Genomic DNA, 17757 nt, shown 5'->3' with positions numbered 1-17757 from the left:
AAACTTAATAAGTGTACTTTCTATGCCAATATCTAAATCGTTGATGAAGATATTGAAGAGAGCCAGTCCCTAAACAGACCCCTGCGGAACCTGACGTGTTATACTTTGGGGTGTATTAATGATCCAGCTATGGTTCTGAGAAGGAGTTATTAAACACTGAAAGTCAAAACAGTGACTGAACATTTTGTAATATTTCTATATGCTCAGAATAGCCCACAAATCATTGTTTCCTCCTACAGCTAATGTCTTCATTAACAAAACCACTTCTTTCTTTACGATATTACAATCATTACTGTTCAATTTAAGTTTACTTATATACGGCAAAGTAGATAATTTAAACACAATATACCAATTTGTGCCTATGATCAGAGAAAGCCATTTAGCTATTTGTGCTGATTCCAAAATTTGAGAAATACAGGTTGAACCTTTCTAATCTGGAACCTTCAGGCCTTGAACCACCAAGAATTTGTCAGATCACACAAGATTAATATTGTCTAGCAGCATTACCAACACTTCCACTAATTACTAGCCTCTTAGAAGACATTTAGGGATAAATTAGAGCTAAATAACATCACAACACTGAGAGCCAGGACTGTTGATGGTAAACTGACTTTATGGAACTGTGGGAAACTTGGCCACATTTATTATAAGTGGACGTCCAGCTAACTAAAACCACGCTAGACCATGGATGTTGCTGGATCAGAAAGTGCCAGACTCAAGAGGTTCAACTTGTAATATAAACATTAGCATTTCTTGAAGAAAAATATAACTAATACTTTTTCATAGCAGATTCTACTTGTTAAATCTAATTATACTTTTAGTATATGTTTCTTTAGTTTAAATGACACAGATGTCCATTCAGTAAGCTCTTAATGCCAACTTAATTTGTAAGGTGGTGAAATTTGATGCTGCCCTTTTAATGAGAAATAACCTCATTTGATCCATAAAAATAGTATTTAAAATATTTCAGTTGGTTAAGAGAGAAGAAAGTTGCATAGTAAATATCTACACACAGAAGAGATGTGAGCATTTTTAAAAAAAACTAAATAGAAAATCCATGCCCCTTGGTTCTTTGGCTAGTAGCAGATGCATCATAGAAATTATTAAAGCATAGTGCCATAAATGTAAATAGTGCTTCTTAAACATAGTTAGGATACATTCTGTAGGTTACAGTACAAATCATACAATCACAAAATTACACCCTGAGAAGAATGTAGGCCAGTGTTTCCCAACCAGGGTTCCGTGGAACCCTGGGGTTCCACAGATCGTCAGAAGTTCTGTGAGAAATCGTGGAATAAATAAATATTTTTTTCTTACCATGTAAGCTGATTATATATATATATATAAACAGCTCTTTACAAATACATTTTCTTGACAATAATTTAGCAGTAATTGAATTGCACTCCCCGCTGTCAACTTTTTCTGGCCAAGCAAACGTTTTCATAGGTCGGGGTTCCTCAGGATATGAAAATTATTTTAGGGATTCCTCCATGGGGAAAAGGTTGGGAATCACTGATGTAGGTATTACTGATGAGACCAAAAGAGGAAGAATGTTTTGAACGGGTAGGCTTTAAGGTGGAACTTGAAGGAGAGGACAGATAATCACAGTAGAATGTTTCTTTGCAGAGGGAAACTGAATGCATGAAACAAGGATTGGGAAAATTAGATAAAGAAAATAGAAGATGAAGAGAATTAGAAAGAGCACAGGGAGTAGAGTGGTTGAAAATGTGATGAATTTTTAACAGTTTTTTCAAATGTGTTTTTATAGACATTTTTGAAATTTATGAACGAGGAAGAGTTAGCAAATGAGAGCAGAGATGTAGTTGAGAGCAATTTGTGTAGTGACTTACAGTATGTCTTCATTTCAGAAATTATACAGGCATAGATATGTCAGCATACTAATGCTTAAATAGCCCACCACTGTAGAGGCAGCCTACGCTGACAGAAGTTTTTCTGTTGGGCTACGTCTAGACTGGCCCCTATTCCGAAATAGCCATGCTAATTTCCAACTTTGGAATAGGGAAATCCGCGGGGGATTTAAATAAACATGTCCGCCGCTTTTTTTCTGGCTTGGGGAAAAGCCGGAAAAAAGCGTCTAGACTGGCGCGATCCTCCAGAATAAAGCCCTTTTCCGGAGGATCTCTTATTCCTACCAGAAAGTATGAATAAGAGATCCTCCGGAAAAGGGCTTTATTCCGGAGGATTGCGCCAGTCTAGACGCTTTTTTCCGGCTTTTCCCCAAGCTGGAAAAAAAGCGGCGGACATCTTTATTTAAATCCCCCGCGGATTTCCCTATTCCAAAGTTGGAAATTAGCATGGCTATTTCGGAATAGGGGCCAGTCTAGACGTAGCCTTGGTGTAGTAAACCAATAACCTGAGGCTACGTCTAGACTACATCCCTCTGTCAGCAGAGGGATGTAAATAAAGCACTTTGAAAGTGCAAATGAAGCTGGGATTTAAATATCCCGTGCTTCATTTTCATAATCACGTAATGGAGCTCTTTCGAAAAAGCGCTATTTTAAAATTGAAACCGCAGTCTAGACTTGCTTCTTTTGAAAACAGGGTGCTTTTTCGAAAGATCCTTTAACCTCATTTTTGGGGGTTTTCAAAAGAACCGCGTCTAGACTGCAGTTTCAATTTCAAAACAGTGCTTTTTCTGAAAGAGCGTCGTTATGTGATTATGCAAATGAGGCACAGGAAATTTAAATCCCAGCTTCATTTGCTCTTTCAAAGTGCTTCATTTACATCCCTCTGCCGACAGAGGGATGTAGTCTACACACATGAATGTCATTAGCTATGATGACAGAAGCAGTCTTCTGTTGACACAGCTGCAACTTTTCTGGAGCTTTTGTCGACATAACTATATAGGCACTCACCAGACCATTGTAATTGTATTCTGATTTAACCTTTTAGTAGAGCAAGCCTTAGAGATGAAGATGAGGGTTTTGAATTTGATGTGCTAAAAGATATTAAGTGATCTGAATGGAGCAGGAGAAAAGAGAGATGCTTCAAAAGAAGTGTTTTGGATTGAGTTGAGTAGCATAGAGTTGAGACACAGACCAGGCAGGAGATTACTGCAATTAAGGCAGAGAGGACCACTGAATGATCATGCGATGCTGCTGCTAAAACAGTAAAGAAAAGGCTAATTGCGAAGAGACAGTATTAAAAAGAATGAAGCAGTAAGATTTAAGGAACAATTTGATATTGCAATGCAGGGGACGGGAGTCAAAGACTTTTAATGGGATTACAAGACAAGCAGACAGGAAGAGTAGGGGAGTTGTCAGTAGAGATAGAGGAAGAAGGTGACAGCAAAGCATTCAGAATAGAGGCAGCAAGGGGATAGTAACAATCAACTAGTGCAATGGTCTCCAACATTTTTAAGCATGAAGTCACTTTTTGAATTGAAATGCAATCCAGGATCCACCTCAAACTCAAAACGCTTTTGCCCTGCCTCCTTCTCACCTCTTCTCCAAGGCCCTGCTCCTGCTCTCTCCATCCTTTCTCCCTTCCCCACACTCATTCACTTTTACCTGGCCGGGAGTAGAGGGTTTGGGTGCAAGGGAGGGGGATGTAGTCTCTGATCTTGGGCTAAAGGATTTGGAATTTGGCAGGGGTTCTGACCTGAGCCTGAGCCAGGGAGTTGAGGTTCATGATGGGTGCAGACTTTGGGAGGGAATTTGGGTGCAGAGGGACTCAGGGACTTGGGTCTAAGAGGTGTTCAGGACTGGGGCCAGGATTTGGAATGCAGCTTCCAGCTGGGCACCACTTACTACAGGTGGCTTCTGGGTGTTGGTGCAGGAGGCTAAGGCAGGCTGACCCCTCCTCTGGCCCTGCACCACTCCCAAAAGCAAACAGCAAACTCCCTCTATCTCTGCCCGCCCTCCCCCCCTCCCAGGCTTTGTCCTAGGCCATGTCCCCTCTCCACCCCTTCTACCAAAGCCCTACCCCACCTCTTACTGCCCCACTCTATCCATACTCTGCCTGTTTCTGCCCAGTTCAGCCCCTACCCTGGAGCATGCTACATCCTCACTCTTCCCCTCCCCTCCCCTGCCATCCTGAAAGGGGGGCTGCCGCAGGGTGCTGTGCACTCACCAGTTTTCCCTTTAGAAAGCATCACTTGTGGTGCCAAACCTTTGTCCAGCATATTTGACAACTTTTTATGTTAGACCCAGATTGTTCCTGTAAGCAAAGGAGAGATACCATTCTGTAGTCTAAAGAATAGTGAGTGAATCTGGCATAGAATATAAACAGAAATGTTCCCATAATGGGAAGAAAAAGTCTAAGATAATTTTAAATCCTCTTTAAGTGTCTTTTGACAGTTGATACTGAATCTCTGAAATCTTTCAAGAGGTTGTTTGCAAATAAAAAAAAATTATCACCTTAAGTGTTGTATAATGGACTTCTGTTTTCATAATGTTAGCCAGAATTGGAATGACTGGTTCAACCCTCTTCATTTTAAAGTAGAGGAGCTGTAATGAAGATCAAAAGAAAATTGCACCTGACAATTCCATTTGAGTAATGGCAGCCTTAAACTCTGCTTGTAAAATCCCCAGAATGTTATACCTAAATTATCACAGAACTCTAACATTTCAATTTAATATAGAACTTTAGAACACATCACATTTTGATAATTCATTCCAATGTAATGCAAGAGAATTTTGAGGGGTTTAAAAAACCCTCATAATTTAACATTACTTGTGATTTATAGTTCTTCAGGTAACTAAAAAGAAAGATGTCTTTAGCCCTCATTTTGTTAGCCACCAACAACATCGCTGATTTTGTTTAAAAAAACTGAAGGGAAACCAGTGCACATTTCCTTATGGTGTTGCTGTATATTCTTCATGTTTAGGACTTCAACTAGATTTCATAGTGTTGAGAATAAAATTAGTCCTTCTTCTTTGAGAAATGTCCCCATAGGTGCTACACATCAGGTTGCTGAGCCACCACTGAGCTCCTTCTCCGGAGTCTTCAGAGCAGTGTCCCTGGGGCCACTCATGTGTGCGCCTCTAGCCGCATGCTCCTAATGTGCAAGCATCACATATGAATGAGCCCTCACCCCCAGTTCTTTCTCTATTGGCACTGGTCACAGATGGAGCTTGGCAGTGTTGCCCACCATGTCCTGCGTTTTAGATAAGTAAACCCAATTTATCCAGTTCTTACCTGTAGCTAGTTAGTTAGCTCTCTCCCATTGTTAACTGTTCTTTATTCTCGTTCAAAAAAAATATTTTTTTTCTTCCCAGTTCTTTATCCCCATAGTTAGAGAGTGATAGTCAGTGCCATGCTCAGTTCCCTGAGTTTTAAGTGCTGTTCCTCATGTAAGGATCCTGTTCTTGTCGTATGGACATGCTCATTGTGTCTGTTGCCTCGGCGAGACACAAGAAATGAGACACAAGAAATGCCCTCACTATGCTAAACTGAGGGTCAGAGCACAGCGTGATAGAGATCTATGCCTCAAGCTGATTTTACTTAAAAGTTGTTAAGACCAACATCAGGTCTGGGTCAGCAGTCCAATAAGTTTCAGGCACAAAAGGACAAAAATCCCTAAAGAAACATGCCTTCTCCTTACATCAGGAGGCTCTGGCACCTAAAGGCTTGTCTCCGGCAACCACGGTGCTGCAAGCGGCTCTGGCACTGCGATTAAGTACTTACGATTCACTGGGTGTGTCTGGCACTGCTATGCAAGCGGGTCATGCAAAATTCAGCTCAGAGGCCTCAGGCTTCAAACTGCCTGCTGTTACCAGATTTGCCCAATACTCTGGGGTATGCTCATTTATCAGGGTTACCCTTATGGGACTGGGGGAAGGTTAACAGTTCTATCAGTGTGCTGTTGGTGCTTACTTGGGCTCTCATATGGAGCTGAATTCTCCCTGCTGCCAATTCCCCCTCCCACTGGAGCTCTCCTGCAGGAACTAGGTTCCTCAGAATGGGGTTCTTCCTACCTTAGCAACACACACAGACGCTCACACCCACTAATCAGAGCACGTCTGAGAGGACTGGGTACTCAGCACTCACAAGCTGACCCCCACATATGTCCCTGGACTCAGCTGGCTGGGTTTCACAGCAATGCCACACTGCACCCTCATGTGCCTTTGGACTCCGTGGGCTGGATTAAACAGCACTTTAAGCTGCCATCCTCATAAGCCCCCAGGTTCAGCACCTCCTATCCCCACTTTCACACCACAGTCATTCACTGGTAAACCACACGATGAGCAAACCCCACAGGATTTTGGGCACTACAGGGATCTTTTGCTTGGGTACAAGAAGCGTTGTTGCAGAGCGAATGGGGAAGCCAAAACAACACCCCTTAAGGAAGAGTGAGCAAAAGAGAAAGAAAGAGAGAGAAGCAACCAGCTTAACAATGAAAGTGATTTATTTCTGAGTAGTGAATAGATATCAAAAAGTTACAATATTAAATCTAACAATTACAATATTAAATCTAAATTTAAACTGATTACAAACGTTAGGTAACCATATAACAGTTTACACAGGGCAGGGTCAGGAGGCTATGCTTAGAGAGATAGTTGAGAAAGAGAAAGAGAAAGAGAGAGAGAGACCTCACCACTCCACGGAGCTTGCACTGATCGGGGTTCCCAGATGATGATGGTAGCCGGGGGTCCAGAGAGCAGGAGAAAAGCAGGACAGAGCCCCCAGCACGATCAGACAGGAGATGAAGAAGTCTCAATGGAACTGATGCAGTTTAAGTCCAGGTATCAGAACAGTTTTCTTGGGGCAAGGATAGGAGTTTTTATAGGGATAGTTCAAAGAGAAAGAGGAGAGACAATAGAGACTGATCACCCCTGGTTATGGGTGATGTTCCTTGAAGGAGCTCACAATGCAACTAGGCAGTTTCAGTATTTTAGGTGTCAATAGGATCGTTACTAGAATTGGTCTGATAATGACTCATTTGGGTGTGAGCAGGCCCGGGTTCATTAGCATCTGGAGCAGGGATTTTCCATCAGGCAGTGCTTCTCTGTTTTCGGTGTCCCATAGTTCACTGCGGTTCCTGCCTTGGACGAGCTGCTCTCCATTCTGTATGCTAATGAGATGTCCCTCTGTTCCATCTTTCATGTAAATGAGGCTGGGGTGTTTCCTTAATTATATCACCCTTGTCTGAAGCAGTTTAGGTGGATCTTCCCCGGCCTTTTCATTGCTTTGTCTTTGATTCTAGCAGAGGCCTGAGGGAGGGGAATGGTTTTCCATGAATGTCACTCCCTGGCTCCTCAAGAGCACAAGGCTGACAGGTGACCATGTTCTGGTTTCCCAAGAATCACAGAGCTGGTGGGTAACACTGCCTAGAACATCATGACACCTACCAGCACCAACGTTATTTTGCCAGAACCTACCGGCACTGATATTACTTTGCCAGCACTGTGACTAGCTTCAGTCGGAACATAATTCCCAGCACTGCCACAGCACTGTAACTAGCTTCAGTCCGAACATAATTCCCAGCACTGCCACAACACTAACTATGTCACCTGGCTGCTTGGTGCCGAGACATCATATGGCACCACAAGTGGCATTGGTGCAGCCTACCACAGCACTGTCTACACCAGCGCAGCAGTACACACACACTGGTTTCTTCAACTTTCAGTTCACCTTTTCTGTGCACCCTTGATTTACTCAGGGCCCTTTCTTTTTATATACAATGTACAAGACTATTCACGTCTTCTCTTAGGCTGTTTGTCTCTATAGGGAATTACAATAAAAGTCAAGCCATCTCAGCTCAGTGACTCTCTCACTTTATTTCAGACTGTATAAGACTTTGCTATTCCTTATCAGGTGCTAATCCCCTTGACAGTATAAGGGCACAGTCATCTAGAGCCATGTCTACTTAAGTGGTATTTCTACGGAAAGTCTCTATAGTAGACATTTGCACAGCTACCACATTGTCATCAGAACATACATTTCCAAAGCACTATGCACTTTCTCAAGGACCTTTTTCTAATCTCAGATTCCCTAAAGTAGTACTATCTACTGCATTCATGCCATATTCGTAGCCCCTACCTCTTTAGAGAGATACAGCTTTGCTGTCATCTGATGTGGAGCACCCATGGGGACATATCTCTCTTGAAGAGGAGCTTATCATCTGTGCAGTAACTGATTTTCTTCTAGATGAGTTCCCAGGGGTGCTACACTTCCTTCTCTTTCTCCCCTCTACTTTGGAATTCTGATCTCCTTGATGGCTATTTGGTTCAAGTGTAGAGAAGGAAGTAGGTGGGTGGGGCTTGCGCATGCACGGTGCTGGCACAGTAAGAGTACGTGGCTAGAGGCGCATGCATGTGCGACCCCAGCAACACTGCTCTGAAGACTCCTGAGAAAGGGCCCGGTGGTGGCGCACCGACCTGATATGGAGCACCCAAGGGGACACTCATCTTGAAGAACATCAGTTACTGCACAGGTGAGTAACCTCCTCTTTCCTGATTGTTGTTACAGATGTGAGTGACTTTATGTTTAAAGAAAACAAACACTGTCTTCAATTAGTATTTCAAGATACAGCCGGTCCCAGACTTATGAACGAGTTACGTACCAAACACTAGGTCGTTACTCAATCTGTTTGTAAGTCAGATTACATTCACTGAAGTAAGGCCGTGCTGTTCATAAGTGCAGATTTCTTTTGTAACTCGGGTTCTGGCTGTATAGGAGGTTGGTCGTAAATATGAACGGTCGTAAGTCGATGTGTTTGTAACTCGGTACCAACTGTACCAGATTCTATTTCTAATTGTGCTCTGACTGGTAGTCTTTTAAAATTGCTAACCAAAATTGCAGGCCACCAAAAGGAAAAGGAACAATTTCATTAACTTTGGCTCTCAGATTTTGTGCAAAAAGGACATCTATTGATGTTACATGACAAGAGTGCAGATTCAATTGATTAAAATTTAATTTTTTCTTAATTTAGAAATTGCTGTGGCTTGTGTGCTCCAATTTCTTTCCTAAATAGAGATAAAATAGGAAAAACAACAAAACCTCTTTATGCAGATGAAGTAAGTTCCCTTGCCAAATCCATTGATAGAGATGAAATATCTGATAGCAGCCATTGAGGCTACTAAGGATCTGTGAACTGTATATTTAAATATTTCAAATGAAAAGTAAATAAAATAAAATAAAAAGCCATATACCTACCCTTCCTTTACATAAACTGGTTATAATTTTAGGTCTGTTGGATTACAGACCCCATTTCTCATCAGGATTCTAATATAACCAAGGTATTTTAGAATGCCAACCTATTAGCAGACTGACTTTTTTTTCTATAATAGGGAAGTAGCTACTAATGTCTCCTGTCAAGTTTAAAAATAGTGCTATAGCTCCCATTTCCCCATCTAATAGTTTCCTTTTCACTCAGAGATATTCTAAATCAAGCATCTTTCATTCATTTAAACTTAATGTAAGCCAGTAAGAGAATAGGAATTAACAATATTGTAGAAGAAATTTCTTGAAATCCTGTCCAGTCTCAAGAGTTTCAAACATAGTCTCAGTAATATGTAAACCAATAATTAGCGTATATGCTATGATAAAGGATCATTCTTTCCTGATATTTGAGTTTAATGGAAAATAGTTCTCAGAGATTGTAATTCTCATATGGATATATTGTGTTTCACTATGCATTTTGAAAAAAAATTCCGTATAAAAGAATGTGAGGAATAATTTCTTTCAACTGTTGCGTGAGAGTTGCTAAACAATAGAACTGATAGTCTTCAACATAGGGCTTGTCTGCACTTAAAAGTTTGCAGCCGTGTATCCGTACTGCTGTAGTATTTCAGTAATGACACTGTCTTCTGTGATGGAGGGTTTCCTCCCTTCAGCATAAGTACTTCACCTCCTGAGAGATGATAGCTCTTTTGATGGGAGAAATCCTCCCATTGACAGTGCTCTTTTCATCAGGAGTGAGGTTGATGTAACTGCATCACTTAAGGGTGTGGGTTTTCCACACCCCTCAGCAACAGAATTATACTGACATAAGTTGCTAGTGTAGACAACATGTAACTTGTAAGTAAAAATGTTCTGATTCAATTTTATTTGCTTGTGGAAGCAGAAAAGAAAGAACATTTTGAATGTTAAACATTTGTTGCTTTCCCGTAACTCAATACAGATTTAATTTATAACACAAAATTATGAAGGCCATTAGTGGCTTTGCATAGTAAAAAAATTAAAGCTGCTGAAATATTAAGGTTTAAAGCACAACATTTGTGTACTTCCATTAACAACTTTTTCATAAGAATTTATTGCATGATAGCTGACCTTGCATGGACTGTATAACGCACAGGTTCCTCTTTAAATATGTAAACTCAAAAGGATAATTTAAGGGGGTACTTTCTCCCTCCTAGAATGTCTCTTTGTATTTAGCCAACTCCCGTCCTCTCTAGGGAGTGACTGAAGAGTTCCTCTCTGTAACTGTTTCCTGTCACCAACTTACTCTCTTTATAAGCCTGGCCCAGCTCCTTCCCCAGCTGGGCTTCAGCAGCCATTAGGCCTTATCAGTTCTTCGGGCTCTTCCAGGTGTATCTTATGAGTTTAATTGGCCTGTTTTTCCTGTTTAGGCCTCAGGTGTGGACATCACATCACAGAATTTTTGTGGTCTGTTGTCTCAAGGGGTCTATGGATTAATGGTCACTGGGACATTTTTATGTGAAAACTATGGACTTTTGCTCATGGAGCAGCAATTCTTTTAAAATTCTATTGTGTCTTTAATATGTGTTGACTTAAGTGTTGCTAGGGCTCAATTTGTAAATGTGTATATCATATATAAACCTATCCAAAATCTTATAGATGAGCATATAGAAGTGATCTAAGGGTTCTGTGTCTGAACATTTATATGAATTGTGAAATGATAGCTAATACTGAATTTGCAGACTCTTTTGTGAGTTTAAGCCTTTAATGGTTTTAATATGACTTTTTGTACTTTATGTGCACCCATATTTACCTATATGCACAAAATTGGCTTGATGGAAGCGTATACTAGACCCTTTGAGCTGTTGTGGCAATGCAAAGGGACCACACACCAACTTGATCTTGCTGAGAATTTCCTGTTTTCCTAGGGCAGCAGGGCCAACCAGGAAAGTAAGTGGCGCTACCATACAGTTGACCCAGACATAAATCCACTCTGAAAAGCAGGAAGCCATGTTTGGCTCCTTGATGGGCCCACATATCTGCTGTTCTAAATGGAAATTTAGCACAGCAGAGAACCTGGTCCAAAATTATGCCTCTGTAAGTTTATGTAAACACTTATATAGGTTGCTATGATATATACCAAAATGTATGTTAGGATCACAAATTATGAATTAAATTTCCAAAGTGATAGATGCAAAATTGTTGCACCAGTTTTAGGAAAAGGGATATCGATTTTTTTTTTTTGTCTCACATCCTTTTAGTGCTTGTGAATTGAACAGGGTATCCTTACTGCATTGACCGTGTTTTCTAACTCCTTTTCTTAAGAGAAAAACTCTAGATGTAAGCAGTGAAATGGAAGGGACATCGTGGCCAAGGAACAATTTAAAACAGTTTTAGTTCTTCAGTGTGACCGAAGCAAACAGGCTTATTGGAAAAATATTTCAGGAAGTTCAGAATACTTAGAAGATGGGCATAGAGATGGTGATTCATCTGGGCAATTATTTTTGCAAATGATTGAAATGTTTGGGGATAACTACTCTAGATTAGTTGAATGAGTTGTTTGGATTGAAATAGGCTCATGATATGTGCTCATGTGATTAAAAAAATGAGGTTAATGGATAAAAAGCAGAGGGACTTCTATACCACAGGCCAGCTGGCTGGTGGCTATGTAGATAGCAGGTCTAGATAGAGAGACTAAGAACAGAGGGGATGCTCCCCAGAAATGGGAAGTAGATAAACCCAAGCTGGAAACAGCAGCAGCCCCATAAAAATAAATCCATCTATCTGAGTAGTTTTAACTATTAGGGTGTGTGTAACCTACACCCCTCTGCGACAGAGGGATGTAGATTAGGCAGATCGCTATTGCAAATACAGCGCAGATTTAAATATCCCGCACTTCATATGAATAAAAATGGCCGACACGGCACTTTGCCGGCAAAAAGCGGCAGTCTAGACAGGGATTGGTCGACAAGGAAAGCCTTTTCTGACTGATCCCTTATGCCTCATGCAACGAGGTTTACAGGATCAGTTAGAAAAGGCTTTCCTTGTCAACCGACCCCGTCTAGACTGCTGCTCTTTGCCGGCAAAGTGCTGTGTTGGCCATTTTTATTCAAATGAAGCATGGGATATTTAAATCCCTGTTTCATTTGCAATAGCGATGTGCCTAATCTACATCTGTCGGCAGAGGGGTGTAGTTTAGACACACCCTTAGGGTATGTCTACACTACAAAGTTAATTCGAACTAATGGACGTTAGTTCGAATTAACTTTCATAGGAGCTACACTAGCGCTCCGCCAGTTCGAACTTAATTCGAACTAGCGGAGCGCTTAGTTCGAACTAGGTAAACCTCATTGTACGAGGACTAAGCCTAGTTCAAACTTACTAGTTCGAATTAAGGGGTGTGTAGCCCCTTAATTCGAACTAGTGGGAGGCTAGCCCTCCCCAACTTTCCCTGGTGGCCACTCTGGCCAACACCAGGGAAACTCTATTGCCCCCCCTCCCGGCCCCGGACCCCTTAAAGGGGCACGGGCTGGCTACGGTGCCCGTGCCAGGTGCAAGCCTGCCAGCACCCAGCCAGCAGACCCTGCACCTGGCACAGCTCGAGCCAGCCACCCGATGCCCCCAGCAGGTTGGTGGCTCCCGGGAGCTTACCGAGGGCCACAAGAGGCAGGCACCCGCCTGGTTCAGTGCAGACATCGTGGACCTCGTCCACAACCTCTGCACTAGGCACAGGAAAGCGGCCGTCTAGGGCAGGAGAGCTGCTAGCCTGGCCACCCAGGAGCAAGTTTGCATGAAAATCAAGGTGGTCCACTGAGACCCCCGACCCTGAGCCCTGAGCTTAGAATGGCCGTACTGGGTCAGACCAAAGGTCCATCTAGCCCAGTAGCCTTTCTGCCCACAGCGGCAAACCCTAGGGACCCTGGAGGGGATGGACCAAAGACAGTGACCAAGCCATTTGTCTCGTGCCATCCCTCTCCAGCCTTCCACAAACCTTGGGCAGGGACACCACTCCTACCCCCTGGCTAATACCACTCCATGGACCCAACCTCCATGAATTGATCTCACTTCTCTTTAAACTCTGTTCTAGTTGTAGCCTTCACAGCCTCCTGCAGCAAGGAGTTCCACAGGTTGACTATTTGCTTTGTGAAGAAGAACTTTCTGTTATTAGTTTGAAGCCTGCTACCCATTCCTTTCCTTTGGTGTCCTCTAGTCCTTCAATTATGGGAACTAATGAAGAACTTTTCTTTATGCACCCTCTCCACCCCACTCATGATTTTATAGACCTCTATCATATCCCCTCTCCATCTCCTCTTTTCTAAGCTGAAAAGTCCCAGTCTCTTTAGCCTCTCTTCATATGGGACCTGTTCCAAACCCCTCATCATTGTAGTTGCCCTCCCTTCTCCCACCCTCTCTCTTCCCCTCTCCCACTTCCTTTTCCCAGTCTCCCCCAGTTTTGTTCAATAAAGAGAGATTCTATTTTTGAACACAGTTGTCCTTTATTTTGTACATCAGGAAGGGGGGTTAGGGAGGGGTAAGTGGAAGGAGGTGAGGGAGGAATGGGGTACGAGCCCCCGATGGGGGGGACTGGGCTGGCTCTGCGGGCTTCCTGGGGTGGAACCTCTCCTGCAGCCCCCCAATTGCCCCCTCTCCTCAGATGGCAGCCTGCGGCAAGTGCAGCCGGGCTGATGGCCGAGTGCTGTGATGTGCCCAGCGTGGGTACTCCGGGCAATCCAAGCCAGGACTGCTTTGCAAGCGGGGCACCCCTGAGAACTGTCTGTCCGGGGTGGGGGTCGGGTCCCTTTAAGCACAGCCCTCGGCTAGCCTGAGACAGCAGCTCCACGCTCTAAGTCCTCATCTGATCCCCTGCCGGCACTGCTTCTGGCCATCCTTAACCCCGGTTCAGGGTCAACTCTGTTAGTAGGCTATCATGTTAGCAATCCAATAAGAGGTGTCTAGGATGTTGCTCAACAGTACAGCCTGTGAACATAGTGATTTCAGACCATAAGGCATTTTCTTCTAGCAGAGGTGGACAGGAAAGGGGTCCATGGTTAGAGGAATACAGGTGTTTAGGTGACTCTAGCTCAGATACAAGTTTTTTCTCAATAAGAACAAATTACTGCAGAGGTTAGAAGGTCTTCACCTGATGTATCTGCAATTAAAATAGATATGAATTGTTATAGAGGGACCCATGGACGTTGGAATATATGAACACATGGAGCCACTGATTTGGGCTCTTGACCTTACAACATTTGCAACACTTTGTTTTTCACGAGGAGCAAGAGCCAGGGAGCTTTGCAGAGCTTTTACACAAGAGTGCAGGTGAACAGACTGGAAGATGGTGAGTCACTTTCACCAGTCTGTGAGAATTGTGCTCTGGGGCAGAGTTGAGTGTTGCTAGTAGGGTTGCCAGGTGTCCTGTTTTGAACCGGACCGTCCAGTCTTTGAGCTTTCTGTTTGGGAAACAAATTGAGAAAATATAATTGAGAAAATATAAATGTCCGGTATTTTCTAAATATGATGTAATGTAGATTGTGATTTAATGTCACGTGTGTCCAGTATTTTTGTTGAAACCATCTGGCAACCCTAGTTGCTAGAGATGAGAGGAGGGAAACTGAAGGGAGGAGATGACTGTACTCCCTCACCCAGCAATTAAGTACCTGCTTTGTACCTTTGGGTGCCTTAAAGCTATGCTTCTGTGGCTTAGGGTTGTTGACACCAGTAACCAGTCAAGAACCAGCAGGCCTCACTCTGGTTTCCACCAGCCTAGTTATTTCATGCAGGATGTCTTCAATACTCCCTTCTGATCTTAAGTCTCCCAAATCCATCTTCCCAAATTCGTAACTACTGGATACTTGGATTTTTCCCTTTGGTTCATTACCCCTGAAGGAATGAAACCTACCCACAATTATCTGTTTGCTTTGGCAAACACAGTTTGTACAACAGAGACCTGCCTAGGGTAAAGATAAATACATTTATTTAATAGAAAAATTATAGGTTCAAAGATGAAATAGTAAGAAAAAACTACACAAGTATCATATAAAGCTGCCGTCTCAAGCTTTACACTTCTATATTAGCTAAATTTCTGTTTTCTAATATGAGCAATTTCCCAGCATGCCTTCTGTGCTAGAGGATATTCAAAGTTTCACAGACAGCACCCTGCTTAGATGCTGGTTAGAGTTGCCATTTTTAGAAACTAGTTGGACTTATTCCTGGAAGTTTCATCATATGAAAATCTTTAATTAAAGATTCATCTTTAATTCTTAGGGACTCCAGGACAATCTTATAGGGTTGGCAATCTTAATATCAGCCCTCTGTTTCTGCATAGAAACCTCATTTTAAGCATTTAAAAAAAATCCCTCTGTTCCCCACCTTTCTTCTGGCATGATGACTCATGGTTATATAGAGTAGGGAGACAGACTTCGTTCTGTCTCAGTTTTCCAAGACTTTCTTTTAATTTTCCATTTTTTTATTAACTTTAATTGTCCATAATTGTGTCTTCCTGGCTGTGCAGATGATGGGTACTTGAAGTTGGTTTCATGTAAAAACTAGCCTGGGAAGTGCCCCTGTCCTGCCTGATTGCTTCATCCCGTGTTGTGTGAAGTGATGCTGTGAAGTGTGTACTTGCATCACAGTTACAATTATGAATTATATATCCATAAGCAAAGCCCACAGGTAAGTGCTGAATGTACGGGACTGGGAGATGGGTTGGAAATGGGGGGGACTACGGCCTATAATGGCAAGGAGAAAGGAGGGTCAGGGCACAACAGGGAGGCAAGATCAAATCAGTATCTTAGATACAAATGCGAGAAGTATGGGTAATAAGCAGGAAGAACTGGAATTGCTAACAAATAAATACAACTATGATATCATCGGTATTACAGAAACCTGGTGGGATGGGATGCATGATTGGAATGTTGGTATGGAAGGGTACGGCTTGTTGAGGAAGGACAGACAGGGAAAAAAGGGAGGAGGGGTTGCCTTGTATATTAAAAATGTACACACTTGGACTGAAGTGGAGATGAAGGTAGGAGATAGCTGTGTAGAGAATCTCTGGGTTAAACTAAAAGGGGTAAAAAATGAGGGTGATGTCATGCTAGGAGTCTACTATAGGCCACCTAGCCAGGTGGAAGAGGTGATGAGGCCTTTTTTAAACAATTAACAAAACTATCCAAAGCTCAAGATTTGGTGGTGATAGGGGACTTCAACTATCCAGACATATGTTGGGAAACTAACACAGCGGGGCACAGGCTATCCAATAAGTTTCTGGACTGCATTGGAGACAACTTTCTGTTTCAGAAGGTTGAAAAAGCTACCAGAGGAGAAGCTGTTCTGGATTTGATTTTAACAAATAGGGAGGAACTAGTTGAGAACTTGAAAGTGGAAGACAGTATGGGGGACAGTGATCATGAAATAATAGAGTTCATGATCTTAAGGAAAGGTAGAAAGGAGACCAGCACAATTGAGGTAATGGATTTCAGGAAGGCAGATTTTGATAAGCTCAGAGAACTTGTAGGTAAGGTCCCAGGGGAAGCAAGACTGACGGGAAAAACAACTGAGGAGAGTTGGAAGTATTTCAAAGGGACGTTGTTAAGGGCCCAAAAGCAAACAATTCCGCTGTGTAGGAAAGATAGAAAATATGGCAAAAGACCAGATTGGCTTAACAAGGAGATCCTGCATGATCTCAAAATAAAAAAAGGAGTCATATAAAAAATGGAAACTAGGACAAATAACAAAGGATGAGTATAGGCAAGCAACACGGGAATGCAGCGGCAAGAATAGAAAGGCAAAGGCACAAAATGAGATCAAACTAGCTACAGGCATAAAGGGAAACAAGAAGACCTTTTATAAATACATTAAAAGCAAGAGGAAGACCAAGGACAGGGTAGGCCCACTGGTTAGTGAGGAGGGAGAAGCAGTAACAGGAAACTTGGAAATGGTGGAGATGCTCAATGACTTCTTTGTTTCGGTCTTCACCGAGAAGTCTGGAGGTGTGCCTAACGTGGTGAATACAAGCAGAGAGAGAGTAAGTTTAGAAGATAGGATACACAATGAACAAGTTAAAAATCACTTAGGAGAGTTAGATGTCAGCAAGTCACCAGGTCCTGATGAAATGCATCCCAGGATATTCAAGGAGCTAATAGAGGAGGTATCTGAGCCTTTAGCTATGATCTTTGAAAAATCATGGCAGACAGGGGAGATTCCAGAAGACTGGAAAAGGGCAAATATTGTGCCCATCTATAAAAAGGGGAATAAGAACAACCCAGGAAACTACAGACAGGTCAGTTTAACGTCTGTCCCAGGGAAGATAATGGAGCAGGTAATTAAGGAAATCATATGCAAACACTTGGAAGGTAATAAAGTGATAGGGAATAGCCAGCATGGGTTTGTGAAGAACAAGTCATGCCAAACTAATCTGATAGCTTTCTTTGATAGGAAAACGAGCCTTGTGGATAAGGGAGAAGCGGTGGATTTCATATACCTAGACTTTAGTAAGGCATTTGATACGGCCTCGCATGATATTCTTATTGATAAACTAGGCAAATATAACTTAGATAGGACCACGATAAGGTGGGTGCATAATTGGCTGGATAACCGAAGTCAGAGAGTTGTTGTTAACGGTGCTAAATCCTGCTGGAAAGGGATAACAAGTGG

General features: G+C 42.5%; 1 protein-coding gene across 2 annotated transcripts in view; it reads left to right on the top strand.

Annotated features, from left to right (window-relative positions):
• QTMAN (queuosine-tRNA mannosyltransferase) overlaps positions 1–17757 on the top strand; it is a 349427-nt gene that overhangs the window by 67148 nt on the left and 264522 nt on the right. The window lies entirely within an intron of this gene.

Source organism: Pelodiscus sinensis, chromosome 7 (assembly GCF_049634645.1).
Source record: "Pelodiscus sinensis isolate JC-2024 chromosome 7, ASM4963464v1, whole genome shotgun sequence".
Lineage (NCBI taxonomy): Eukaryota > Metazoa > Chordata > Testudines > Trionychidae > Pelodiscus > Pelodiscus sinensis.
The sequence above is the reverse complement of the archived record's forward strand: the minus strand, read 5'-3'. Positions and strand labels throughout refer to the sequence as shown.